Source organism: Rhynchophorus ferrugineus, unplaced genomic scaffold (genome assembly GCF_030347505.1).
Source record: "Rhynchophorus ferrugineus isolate W39M unplaced genomic scaffold, kcgeb_rfMv2 rfM2, whole genome shotgun sequence".
NCBI lineage: Eukaryota > Metazoa > Arthropoda > Insecta > Coleoptera > Curculionidae > Rhynchophorus > Rhynchophorus ferrugineus.
The window spans coordinates 61,931,924-61,945,954 of record NW_027472581.1 but is presented as its reverse complement, the minus strand read 5'-3'; the positions used below and the strand labels follow the sequence as shown (position 1 = coordinate 61,945,954).

Here is a 14,031-nt window from a genome sequence, read left to right as displayed (position 1 = left end):
TTATATTTTAAAACGTTTTTTGTTAATTAGTATTTTGTTGTCACAGTCGAAATAACTTTGATGAGGCACATTCGCTTATTGGTAGTATTTTTTAAAAGTTTTATAGGTACTATACAATATATTTTTACAATAAACTTAGTGAGTCGTTCTATATCAATAAGATATATATAGAATAACTTCAACTTTAAATAACAAAACAGGTATATTATATTTAATTTTTTCGTTATATTAAAATATCCTATATTCTTTACAGTTTATATTTCTGGGGTTTTACGTTTTTAATGAAAAGTCATATTGCTTTTTGTAGGCTCCCAGTCATAGTCTTTGTCTATCGATTATCTCTGATAAACTCTCTATGAAACTTATCTTAGGCATACTGCACTGTTAAGCAGCTTTGTTACTGTGCCCTGTGTTTGCTAAGAATTCACAAATATCCATGTTTTAAGTGGGATTCAATGGCTTCGCAGTACATCACGCTGAAAATATAGTATGAGCACAACATACATTTACGATTTATTTATTATTGTCCAATCTGACACCACCTTAAATTATTTAATATTACTGTATTTTCTCCTTATAATACGATATTTATTAAACGAGGAACCATCATTCACGATTTATTTTTGTAATCAATTTACCATGTCGTCCTATATCAACAAGATATCCATCCAAGTTCATCGAAGTGAAATTTTCGAAGATGGAAATGAAAAAAATTGCTTTATAATTATAAAAATGAATATTTTGGTATAGTTTATTTCAACTTTAAGGCACTTATTCTAATGGTCTCCTAATTTATGGATCTCGTCACTCTATGGTCTTCGGTTGACAAAAGTCATTTTCAACGAAAGAGTTTTTAGGAAGTAAAAAGACAGACTAAATCACAGAGAACTAAATCTAAGTTCTAACATGAAGCCTTAAAAATTATTTGTTTTAATGAATTTTTATAAGAAACAAAGGTAAATCCGCGAATTATTTACGTCAATCCTAAATAACTAAAAAATACCTAATGCTTAAAATAAACGTTATAAATCTTCAAAAGTGATTTTATTTTCGATTTTAGTTTTAGTTACTTTATCATATATTTCCCTATTTTAATTATCATATGCAAATTATAATTTATTAAATGTTGCAAAAATACCATTAATATATTTTTGTTAGATATGTTTTTATTCTTCAAACAAATAACAGAGGAATATCACTGACTTCAAATTTACAAAGTTGCAGTGTGATATATTGGTCGAAATCTTATTTCTTATTAATTATTCAAGAAGTAATATTCTAATTTTATCGACAAAAAAGTATACTTCATTATATATTACATTATATATATATATATATATATATATATATATATATATATATATATATATATATATATATATATATATATATATATATATATTAGAAAATATACTTCATTGTTAATCGGAAACAAACATTATTTATCATTGAAATACATTTAAATAAATGATAAGTAATGGGCGGCCTTTTGCTCAATTATTGTAGTAAATATTAAATTGGAAATATATATGAATTGACTCAAAAACTTGATCAGCTTTGAGAACACCTTTTTTATAATAAATAGTGTTTCACTGTGACTTATTTGAAGTGTAGTAATTAATAAAAAACATTGACTTATTGAAACATATACATATTGCCATATATAATATTTAATATACGACCCATAAGACGATAAGAAAAATATAAATGCAATTTAAAGCAAAGTATTTTATTTAAAACATGTGTAAAAAACAAAACAGTTAAAGACCCCAGGTTTGAAATAGCAGCGTAAACAGGATGCTGTAAATCAAGTGACCAGTGGATTTAGACGGCTTGTTCTGCCGGTAGGATCTATATTTTATAGACTTAGAAAAGAATCTTTAGCTCAACCGAGATTCGATCCCAGAGCCCACGTAGCTCTTAGTAACTCTTAGCTCCCACACCTACTCGTCTATTGTCACTTATGTGACAGCTATTCCTGGTTGCTTGCTTTGGGCGTTTTTCGTTTTATTGGATTATATTAATTTGTAGAGCAAATTACAAAAAAATATTAGACCTAAATTTTCTTCCTCGATATAAGCCGTAAGCGTGCCAAATTTCACCATGTGCTCCTGCTTTCTTCAAAAAGGAAGGCAATTTTCGCTAAGCCGATTAATACATAGATTTACAACGCTTTTTACAATTTACAATTACAATTACAACGATTGACGCTACATTATTTTCTAGGTTGCGGTTAGAACGCAAAACCAGAACTTTAAAAATCAGTTAAATGAACTAGTCACTACTGAAACTAATTGGACCGAAATTAGAGTTGTTGAAAGTTGTCGACTTAAACAGTCGAAAGTAAAAAGCAGTCAATTACTAATTACACTATGAATAAATAGTGTTTCACTGTGACTTATTTGAAGTGTAGTAATTAATAAAAAACATTGACTTATTGAAACATATACATATTGCCATATATAATATTTAATATACGACCCATAAGACGATAAGAAAAATATAAATGCAATTTAAAGCAAAGTATTTTATTTAAAACATGTGTAAAAAACAAAACAGTTAAAGACCCCAGGTTTGAAATAGCAGCGTAAACAGGATGCTGTAAATCAAGTGACCAGTGGATTTAGACGGCTTGTTCTGCCGGTAGGATGACGCCCATTTTGAAGCTTTGCAGCAGCGCATTCGAATCCAGCTACGAAAGCCGTCTTATCTGCTCCTACGGTAAAGCAGCCGTCGACAAGCTGATTTCTGTTCCAGCAATGTTTATGATCTTACTCCCATACACTTTTTTAAATATACCCTTTTGAATATTTCGAGTTTTATTCTGAACCGTAACAAATATTATAATATAAATTATATTAACATATATTAAATATAAAACTAATTAACGACATTTTTATTCATTTTATAAACTAAAATTTAACTTGTCTGATCACATTCAGGTGGATTTTTTGTTTTAATTTACGGGGATATTCAAGAGATTTACGGCTGCTCTTTATGTTTTGCAAGAAAACATTTAGTCTGTTAAGTTTATGAACAAACTGAAGCGCCACTAATTTTGTTTAATGTAAACATCGGGATATAATTTCACAATTAAACTTTTTTAATAAACAATTTTCCATTTAATAAATATCCGAAACCAAACTAAACTGAACTTTTACTTGATTTATTATGAATATACATGATTATAACTTTTGCTTTTTTGCAGGCGCATAAGTAATTTCGCTTGTTTATTACCTCCAAATTAATGAAATAATAACAATAACATACACACTCTGATGATTATTGAAATCTTTTGCGCATTTGGATATCTACAAGAAAATATACAAATATCACATTGAATATCTATAAATTAGTGAATTAAATTACATATTTTTGCAGTACCCAACTTATTCTCCATATTTAGTTTCTTCTAATTAATTGCACCTTGCCCTTCGTTCTTATACTGAAGGGCACTTCGATAGATTTCCGGATTCCCATCTCAACTATTTTTATAATCTTCTGGAACTGTTTATATTACGACTTAATTTTTCTCTCTTCATTTCCGTTATTTCTTGTTTGTTTTTCCATTATTTTAATAAATATGTCGCAAATATTGCTTCAAATTTAAGTAAAATAAAATAAACAATCTATATGTATATATATATATATATATATATATATAGTTCAACAATATATCAAAATTATCAAAATTTATAACCAAAATATGAAATGGTTTGAATCTGTTAACATATTCCCATAGTACATGCCGACATAGCCTTGTTTACATTGACTTGATACCTTATCACCATCACATATCATATATACACAAAGAGAGAGTCGACGGTAGAAGAATCCGAAGAGATCTAACGGCTCATAGAAAATCCTCCGAAATTTGCGTTTAATTCTCCTTTACACATCGAAATAATGCTATCAGAAGCGAATCCAGTGAACGTAAAGATAAATATCGGTATACGTTAAACGAAATTCCTATTTATTGCTGGATTAGCCTATGGGAAAACGAAACATTTATTAGTGGTTGATGGTAAATTTGGCGTTGTGCTTTCCCACTAGATAAATAGAACGATCGGTAAATTAGAGACCTGTATCGATACATGTCACATTATTAAACATTTGTTTTCTTGTACTAGTCAGTGCAATTTCGTAGCGTTATTTATTTAAGTAATTCTACAGGCTCGCCTTTCGGTTTAGTTCATCTTAAAGTATTTAAAAGTTAACTTAGTGAAAAGTGAGATTATAAATTCAATCTTATTTATTTTAGTATTATGTGATACATTTGATAAAACTGGTCTTATCGTCCCTTTTTCTCAGAATTGTTTTTGTTTAATTCTCATGATTGTGTTATGTTTATATTTTTCTTTAGTTGAATATTTATATATTTCATAGTTTTATATTAATAATAATTAAAGCTAAGAATTTCACCGATTGAAATTATTCTGGATAATCAACGTTTTCTTTGTTTCATTTATTCACCATTTATAAATGTCATCTACTCAGTTAAGATGCTACTGTTAAACTTCAGAAACTTTTGATCAAATCTTGCCACTGCTGGCGAACGGTCTAGCGCAAATTTTTGATCTTATTTTCTTTTAGTCATATTTCTCTAAGAACACTTTTGTCCAAAAAGGTGTATTTCGCGACATATGCCTGGGAAATTATTTATTTAATAAAAATACTCAAACTACCCTAATTTGTTTCTTTGTATCTGTTGATTAAACAATTCAATTAATGCCGTATTTTGATTTAGAAACTTCATGTTTAATACGACCTTGGTTAAAGTTTCTCTTTTAATACAGACATATTTTTAATGTCATTTTTAGATTGTGATTTAGATATTATTTTTCATCGCCAGCTGCAATATGCTACAGAAATCTATTTTAATAGCCTAGTGAATAAAGAAACCATGTAACTCTTTCCAAGCCTTGTAAACATTGTGCTTTCTTTCATTTGAGTGATGATTCATGATTGTTATGGTATGTGCCTTCTCTGCAAGTATTCACGCTTGTTTGATGGGTTTTAGTAGCGGCTTTTTTCAATATATAAGCTATCCATTTTTAAAAGAGTATAGTTAATAATTAATGAAGATTATAATGTCTAGTCAAGAACATTTTTATAGATAAACTACTGAATTGGAAAACGTTTAATTTTACGCTTAATAGGCTTTGGCATTATAATGAATTTCTTATTATTTTTATTATTTTAACATTTTTAAGAATAAGTGCATAACAGGTCAATTGAAAAATCCTCGGCCAGACACATAGGTGGCGCTATTAGAATTAAATCCATATGATTTTTAGTTAGCCCTAATCTTCTAATGATGCGTGTATAAATTTGATAGCTGTCGGATCATTAGTTTGTGAATTATAGCATATTGCTCTTTGAAGGGAAAAATTACAGTTGAAGCGAAAACTTGAGGCTGAGTTTTTGGACACTGCCCCAGGAAAATCACCCATCAAGGATTGGTGTGCTAAGTTTAGACGTGGTGAAATAAGTATCGAAGAGGGTGATCTCAGTGGACGCCCAAAAGAGGTTATTACCGACGAAAACATTTTAAAAATCCACGAAATGATTTTGAATAACCGTAAATTGAAATTGAATGAAATAGCAGACAGTCTAAATATATCAACTGAACGTGTATATCATATCATTTACGAATATTTGGGTATGAGAAAGCCCTGTGCAAAGTGGGTGCCGCGCTAGCTCACTTTTAACCAAAAACAACGACGAGTTGATGATTCCGTGCAGGGTTTGAAGATGATCAAGCGTAATAAATCCGAGTTTTTGCATCAATATGCGACAATAGATGAAACATGGCTCCATTATTTTACTCCGAAATCCAATCGACAGTCATCCGAGTGGATTGCATGCGATGAACCCCCTCCAAAGCGTGGGAAAACGCAACAGTCGGCTGGCCAGGTTATGGCGCCTGTATTTTGGGATACGCATGGGATAATTTTCATTGACTACCTTGAAAAATAAAAAAGGACCATCAACAGCGACTATTACATGGCGTTATTGGACCATTGGAAGGACGAAATCGCCAAAAAACAACCGCATTTGAAGAAAAACAAAGTGCTGCTTCACCAAGATAATGCACCATGTCACAAGTCAGTGAAAACGATGGTAAAAATCCATGAATTGGGCTTTAAATTTCTTACTTATCTACCGTATTCTTCAGATTTGGTCCCCAGAGACTATTTCCTGTTCTCAGATCTCAAAAGAATGTTCGCTGGGAAGAAATTTTCGTCGAATGATCTCTTAATTATCTTGAAATTAATCGGTGATCCGAAACTGAGGCCTATATTGAAGCAAAGGACAAATTGTACTACAAAAATGGTATGGAAAAGTTGTAGGGTCGCTATAATCAGTGTATAAAGGAATTTTGTTGAATAAAAAAACTAATTTTACCAAAAAATGTGTTTTACTATGGTAAGCCGAGGAATTTTCAATTGACCTGTTATATTTCATTCCACTATACATGTCTACATACTTTATTACAGCATATATGAGCTATTGGAAAGCAAATAATCAAAAAACAATATTAAAGGTCAGGAATGCGAATTAACAATTCATATCTGGATCAACTCAACGGGAGGTCTCCATATTGCGGACGTCCAGCAGAGCTACAAAACCGTTTATATTAGTGTTATCTGACGGGGGTGGATGCCAGAGGGTAGCTTGTATTACTGTATTCTCGGACGGAGGCGCTTGGGGGCACTAAAACGTACGCTTAATGTGACAAGATTGATTTGGTAACGTGATATATAGAACTGATATAATAAAAAAATTATATGACCAGTGTAGAATTAAAAACAGTTGATTCTAACTAGTCTAAATATATCAAGCCTTATGGAATTGAATGTAAATAATTTTCTTAAAAATTGATTATTTTATGGGTACCTTCCTTTGTAGATTTGTAAATGTTTCCTGTTTTAGTTCGGACTAGCATAGACTTGTAAACAAAATAAATATGTATTTAAATACCAAAACATATTGTTTGATTGTATACCTGGGCATATTCTACTACTGTGACAACATATGCAGACGGCACAGCAATCTTAGCATGTCACGATGGCTCCAAAAAGAGCACCAAAAAACCTCAAACACACTTTGACAAATACAACTGTTGCTAAAGACATTAAAGCAAACAAAACATATAGAATCCAACTATGGGTTACTGCTAGCAGGTCAAATATAGGCATTATTCAATAGTTTCAAAACAAAGTATTGCGCGCATTGTAGTAATACAATGCAATATCCCTTACCACTTACGACCCTTACGAATCTATAACGGGTGCAATTCAAGATGTTTGGTTAAGTACTTTAAAAGTGTATTAGTGCACCTCAATGTACCAGCTAATCAGCTAAATATGCGACGTGATAGTGAAGTGCGCAGACTAAAACCATTATCATCCCACCTGATTATAGATAGACATATATAGATATTAGAATAAGACTAAGATAATATTGTACACAGAATATCACTTAATTAATTGATTTTCTACATGTCATGAATACAATATAATCATAAGAAACACTTATTGCCCATTGGACAGATTGTTGAATGACATAGAGCATTAATTTCTTTAAAAAATTTAAAAAAATTAAATTAAATTTTTGTGACTTTTTTACGCTTATATCAACTGATTTATTGAATTATTTTTACGAATACAATTGAATGATTGAATATTCAAATAATTTAGAATTAATGGGAATTAAATTTTTGGAAATTAATTTCCAAAAATAAAGTTCCATTAAATATGGAAATAATTTTCAAATTTATATTTGTTGTACGTATTTGTAATGCTATTCAATCGTCAAAATGATAGTCAATGTCAGCTGATATCTTTCTAATTTTATTTCAAAATAATTAAATTCAAATATTTGTCTTTGAAACTATATAAAAAACAGTTGTTTTCTGTATTATTAACAATATATTAAATGAAATGATATTTATTTATAATCAAGCTACATTGATCTGTGAGAGAACTATTAAGCGTTGACGTTATTGCCGTCATATTTTTCTTTTATTATTATGTAAAACTTTTCATTATCGCGTCCAAATGGCCGTCATCAATCACCGAGCCACAAAATGAACCGGCGAGTAAACTTTTCAATTATTCGGGTATTTGCACGTGCCGAATCGTATTACATAGAATCGATGGTGCTTCCGCCTCTGCGGTAGAGACGAAATCAACGTTTCAAAATGATTTATGACGAACGCCGCCAAAAGTTGAGGTAGTTGGAGTTTGGGCACTAGTTCATTTAGCTTGGAAAAGTCATTTATTTTGAATCGTTTTGTTGATAAACATGTTACTCACAAAATACTATGTGTTATGATAAATGAGTTTGATGATTGACAAAACATAACCTTATTATCATTGAAATTAGAAATTGATCATTAAAATAATATTGTAATAGGAGTTTCGTTTATTAGTTTTGTTTAGATACAGTATTTTAAGATTTGCTCGTCAGTTCATTTGCTTGTTGATAGGTAGAAGTCAACATTTTGACTGTGGTTAATTGGTAGTTAATGATAGTTATTCACGAATAGCACTAAAGCATAGTAATAACTTTAATTTAAAATTAACTAAAAGAAAAATTAAATTAAAATGAATGGTTACTAGGTATATCTTTTTATGGAGTTGCATTTTTTCTCACCACATCTCGACTTTCGGAATCCGCTCTGTGATTATGATCATATCGATCTTACTGATTAATGATTTTAGAAGGTTTCTATTATTTGTTCATGTATATTCATAGTTCTGTACAACAATATTATAGAATAATCTAGGGTAATCCCTGTGTAATAGTATCGTCTCTTTTATATCCCTTTTTATGTTTTGGCTATAAGCGCTATTTGCCGATCCTATGGGATACTTTCCGTGCTTCTAAATTTGTACTAATAATTCGCAAGCCTTGTGACACATTTTTGTACATTTCCGGTACTATTTTATTTTGATCCGGTGCGTTTTCGTTCTTCAGTTTTCACTTTGTCAATTTCTGTACTTTTATCTTGTTTATAATAGTGATTTATAACTGTGGTCTATATTTCCTACAGAAGAAATTAATTATATTTATGGATTTAAACTCATTTATTATTTTGTATGATCAAACGTATATTGAGGTTTAAATCAAAACCAATGTACATAAATCAATAAGTATGTGATATAAATTGGTTCAAAAACACGTCCTATTTTATAAAGTTCTTCTAAGCTCAATTATAATTCTTCATCGCCCCCATTCTAATTTAAATCAATTTTTCTCTGGTAGATCTAAATAATAAATATCGGTGCGAATCGTCCCTACCCGTCATCTTCCATTACCGTTCTAACACCGGGCCGACTCCCCTTTCTGCAGATACCCCGCCGCCACCTCCACCTAAAGACTCCCCCGTTTCGGTAGCTCTGCAGCTCCGTGGCCAACGACCCGTCTAATTGCGGCAGCTATATGAAGATCGACGAGCGGCCTCATTGGCCGTCTCGCAAAAGGGGGGAGTCCCGCTGTCGACGGGGGTTTCTTTTATTTTCCCTTCGTGCGAAAAATATCGGGGTGTATTTTTTCGGTCGTTTTACCGTTAAGGGTGGTTGCTATCGAAACAAACTGATATGAACCCCGGGAAAAAGAAACAACGCGCGCCCTTTGAATTTGGATAAAGGCTCTCTTGTATGAACGCCTCTATTTTTTGTGTTATCTGGGTTGATGAATCTCGATTTTTTACTGTTATATTTTTTTATCAACAATATTATCACTATTTTATTAACATACATATATCTTATATATGTATATTATATTTTTGATTTCAACTTTATTTGTATGACATTTTCATGGCCATTTTTGCCATTATTGTGGGGGTTGCTATATGTAGAACATATCAAATATTACATTATATTGATATATTATTTGTAATATTAAAAGCAAAGTCTAAAAGTCTTCCACAAATGAAGCCAAACTGAACGTCACGTTCGAATATAATATAAAAATAGACTATATATTTATCGGCTATATGGAAAAAATGCAAACATTTTCATATACTTAAATAAAAATGTGAATCGATTGTTCCTTGCTGCACTTCAAAAGTTCGAAAAAGTTTCATTTCCAATATTAAATATGCCATCAGATGTCAGAATGGCTTGGTTCAGAATATATATATATATATATATATATATATATATAGAGTCTGAGCGACCTGATGTTTCTGATGCTGATGTTAATGTAAGCCCCAATGAAATCTAATTGGACTATGTGCAGCAGTTCAAGTACTTACAGAAAATACACTGGGGAAAAAACTGGCATTTATCGCCAAAATAATAAGTTCAATCGCTCAAACTGTAATGGCTTTTGATTTTCAAAGGTGCATGTGGAAAAGAAGTAAGGTTAACTTATCAATTCTTCTATATGGCTTCGATGCTTGGACCCTGTTAGAGTCTGACATTTGTAAGCTTGAGGTTTTTCAAATTCGATGGCTAACTTTTGCGAGATCGTATTAAAAATGGTCATCCGTTCAATATGCGATAATCAGAGCACAGTTGAGTGACGGTCGTGATATGTAGAGTCGGACGTTGCACAGGCTTCTGCAGCGAAATCATACTACTACATCATTTGCAGATAATGTAAATTATTAAAACTCAGTATTATTGCCTGACGTGCTTTGGTTGAAGTATTTCATATTTAATTGTATTTAAGGGTTACTTTGTGTTATATTTTTATCATGCTTGTGATATAAAATTGTAAAATATAAAATTTGTATTATGAAATAAAAAAATTAAATATAATACGTAAATAAATATAATAAAATATATATGATGAAAGGCGCTAATATGCAATACAGTTAACTAATAATCACAGAACTTCAAAAGTTGTTATATATATATAACATAACGTGAGATAAATTTTACTTTGGATGGACTATACATAAAATATGTATAAACTAATACGATATGAATAAAGCATAATATTATAATATATATTTTGTTACAATTAGAAGCTATCATTTAGAATATTTACCACAGGTCAATTTGTTCGATGATCTGCAAAATTATATAGATGTATGAAACGTATATAAGCATAACACACTCTTTTTATTACCTTTGCTCAAAAAATTTTAATAAACCCATGGAAATATATTGTAATCATAAGTTTAATAATTCACCTAAAGCATTCAACCCAACCTGCACGTGTAAAAATTGTTACGGGTCATCTCTTACTGGGACACCAGATATTACCGAACATACCGGAAACTTGAGTATGTAACAAAGAACAAATCGGCCATTATTTATTACAACACTGTTGCATGCGTTTTCATGCGTTAATATATACTCAAGAACAGTGGTGTGGTTTGAGAACAGGTGCTATTTAAAGTAGTTCATTCAGTTCGGATAAACTTCGATGGTAAAATGAAGAGCCTTGAATATAATTAAAAGAGTCTTCATTATATTTTTAGTTGTGCTTGTTCTTCAGTGAATACTTGATGTTATAATATTTGGTGGCGTTAATTATGGCAAATTCAATGGATTTGGAATTCAAATATAATATCTTACCATCCATACAAATGATATCTGGCACAATTTCTTCAAAAAAGAAAGCAATCCTGTCATCATTATATTATATTTTAGTTAAGAAATTATAAATCATATAAATTATGAAGAATATTTTTGCAGTTTTTAGTTAATAACTAATATTCTGTACTCCTGGAAATATATATAGATCAAAATAGATTATACGCCTATGTTTATTTTTTGGCGTTTTGGTTTGTTGCACTCCATATCCCATCCACTTACTTAACCAATATAAAAGAGTTCTTGAATGTATTAATTGAATATTATTGAATGTAAAAAAAATATTAATTTTTAGCTTATATTTATTTTTATTTTATTTTACATTTATTCATTACAAAAAACATTTGTAATTTACCGTGGTAAATTTTTTATTCAGTTTAATATTTCAAAATCCAAAGATAATCAATCCATCAAAGATAATAAAAAATCTGAATAGAAGTTGACGAATGTCTATATTGAACATATTATTTGTTAATCATAGAACTTAACATATTATTTGAAAGAAACAAAAATAACTTTTGTTGAAGTTCTTGAAAAATATTTTGTACGTTTCAATATAATGATATAATAAAAAAGTAATCTAGTAAATAAAAGGCTTGTACTTAAATATGCTAGAAAAATATATTTAAACTAAGACTAATATATATATATATATATATATATATATATATATATATATATATATATATATATATATATATATATATTCAATATCATGTGAATGTTAATAATTTGGAGATATGTGTCAAAGAATATATAACCCTAAAGTAACAACGTAATTTGATCTATAAATAAGTACTTGGATAATATCTAAAAGGAGAGAAATTTTATATTTATCCAAAAAAAGCAACACAGAAAAATGACCCAGACTTTTCGAAAGTATTGCTCTTGTTTGTTCAGGTACTTGGTTGTATCGGCACATCGGTACCATCTCAAAGGAAACCAAACATCATGTAAACACGTGTTTTTCGATAACGTACGGTGGTTGAACACCCTCTTGTTGATTCGTCGATGTTTTCTTATGATAACAAATGTAGACATTATGTCTGACATGTAAGGCGGATACGTGATACTTTGAACAAGAAGAACGGTCGAGTTCAAAAAGCCAAAGCAAGTTATCTATGTATGTTTAATTGTTAACATCTTATGTAACAGTTGTTTCATTTTGTTACGATATAATACATTTCAAAATATATCAGGAAATTTTATCGAGGTGCATGGCATTTTTTATTTGGTGAAAATTAATTATAATGCTGCATTTTTAAGATGGGACAACACAAATTAGAAGACATTATTATTGTCACTGTCTTTTCAATTATTTCTACTGTCACTGTCTCTTCTAATATTGCCAAAACATTTGACAGACAAGCAAAGCACGAAAACTCAAGTTACACTTGAAGATATTTATTATATATTAGATATCAAGAGTTTTTAACCAACTTATATATTATGTTGAATCTATATAATCAAAAAAATAGCGAAATAAAATTAATACCTCATAATATTGAGTTTATTTTAATGTTTAAATATACATTTTATTTTATTTCGTTGTTATAACAATATTTACGTTTACACAATGCCAGTGTGAGTAGTTGATTTAATGGAACACATTTTTATGGTAACTACATAACAATTACAATATATAACTGCAACGAATGATAATTTTCTGGTGAAATTGCGAATTTGAATAAAAAATTTCATGGGAATCAGGGTGCTAAAGCTTTAGATGTGTCACATCTAAATCATTTCATGGACAATGTTTAGGAATTGCATTTTAATAAGCGTAGAGGCACGAGGCACTACCGCTACACCACCCTTCGAACCGTGCTAATCGTATTAACCATGCCACATATTCTCACGGCTCATTGGCTGCTGTTTCCATCTTAATTTAGTTATTTAATCGAAACAATCGTCCCTTCCAGATAGTATATACAGGGGTAATAATAAAATTGCAATGCAAACTCATAATCAGTTGAATTTGTTAACCAATTCGAACTAAATAATAACATGTTCTCACATAACACATAATAACAAATTTCGTTTTGTATATTTATACTCTGGTTTATTTATACAATTAGTGAATCATTTTGTATATAATATCAAACTTTTTTTTTCTATTAACTACACTATTTCTCTGAGAAATTTTTAAAATAAAATTTTATAATTGTATTAAATACATTTTTAATTTTACATAAATGTTTCTATAATATTAACACAAACTTTTGAAAGGCAAAGTATTAAATTATATATTGAGATAATTATTGATATTTTGCATGAATTGGTGTTGCTATATGTTGTAATGTAAGGTTGAGTATGTTTTTATATCGTACAAATACTTAATTCTGTAGGTAAATGTGTTTTTGTATCATCATAATAACAGGTCGATTGAAAAGTCCCCAGCCTGACACTTTGTTATTGTAAAAAAATGCATAAAAATTTTGCGTGTTGTTTTTGAAGGAAAAAAAAAACAGTT

General features: G+C 29.9%; 1 protein-coding gene across 4 annotated transcripts in view; it reads left to right on the top strand.

Annotated features, from left to right (window-relative positions):
• Ptx1 (pituitary homeobox homolog Ptx1) overlaps positions 1–14,031 on the top strand; it is an 86,760-nt gene that overhangs the window by 69,378 nt on the left and 3,351 nt on the right. The window lies entirely within an intron of this gene.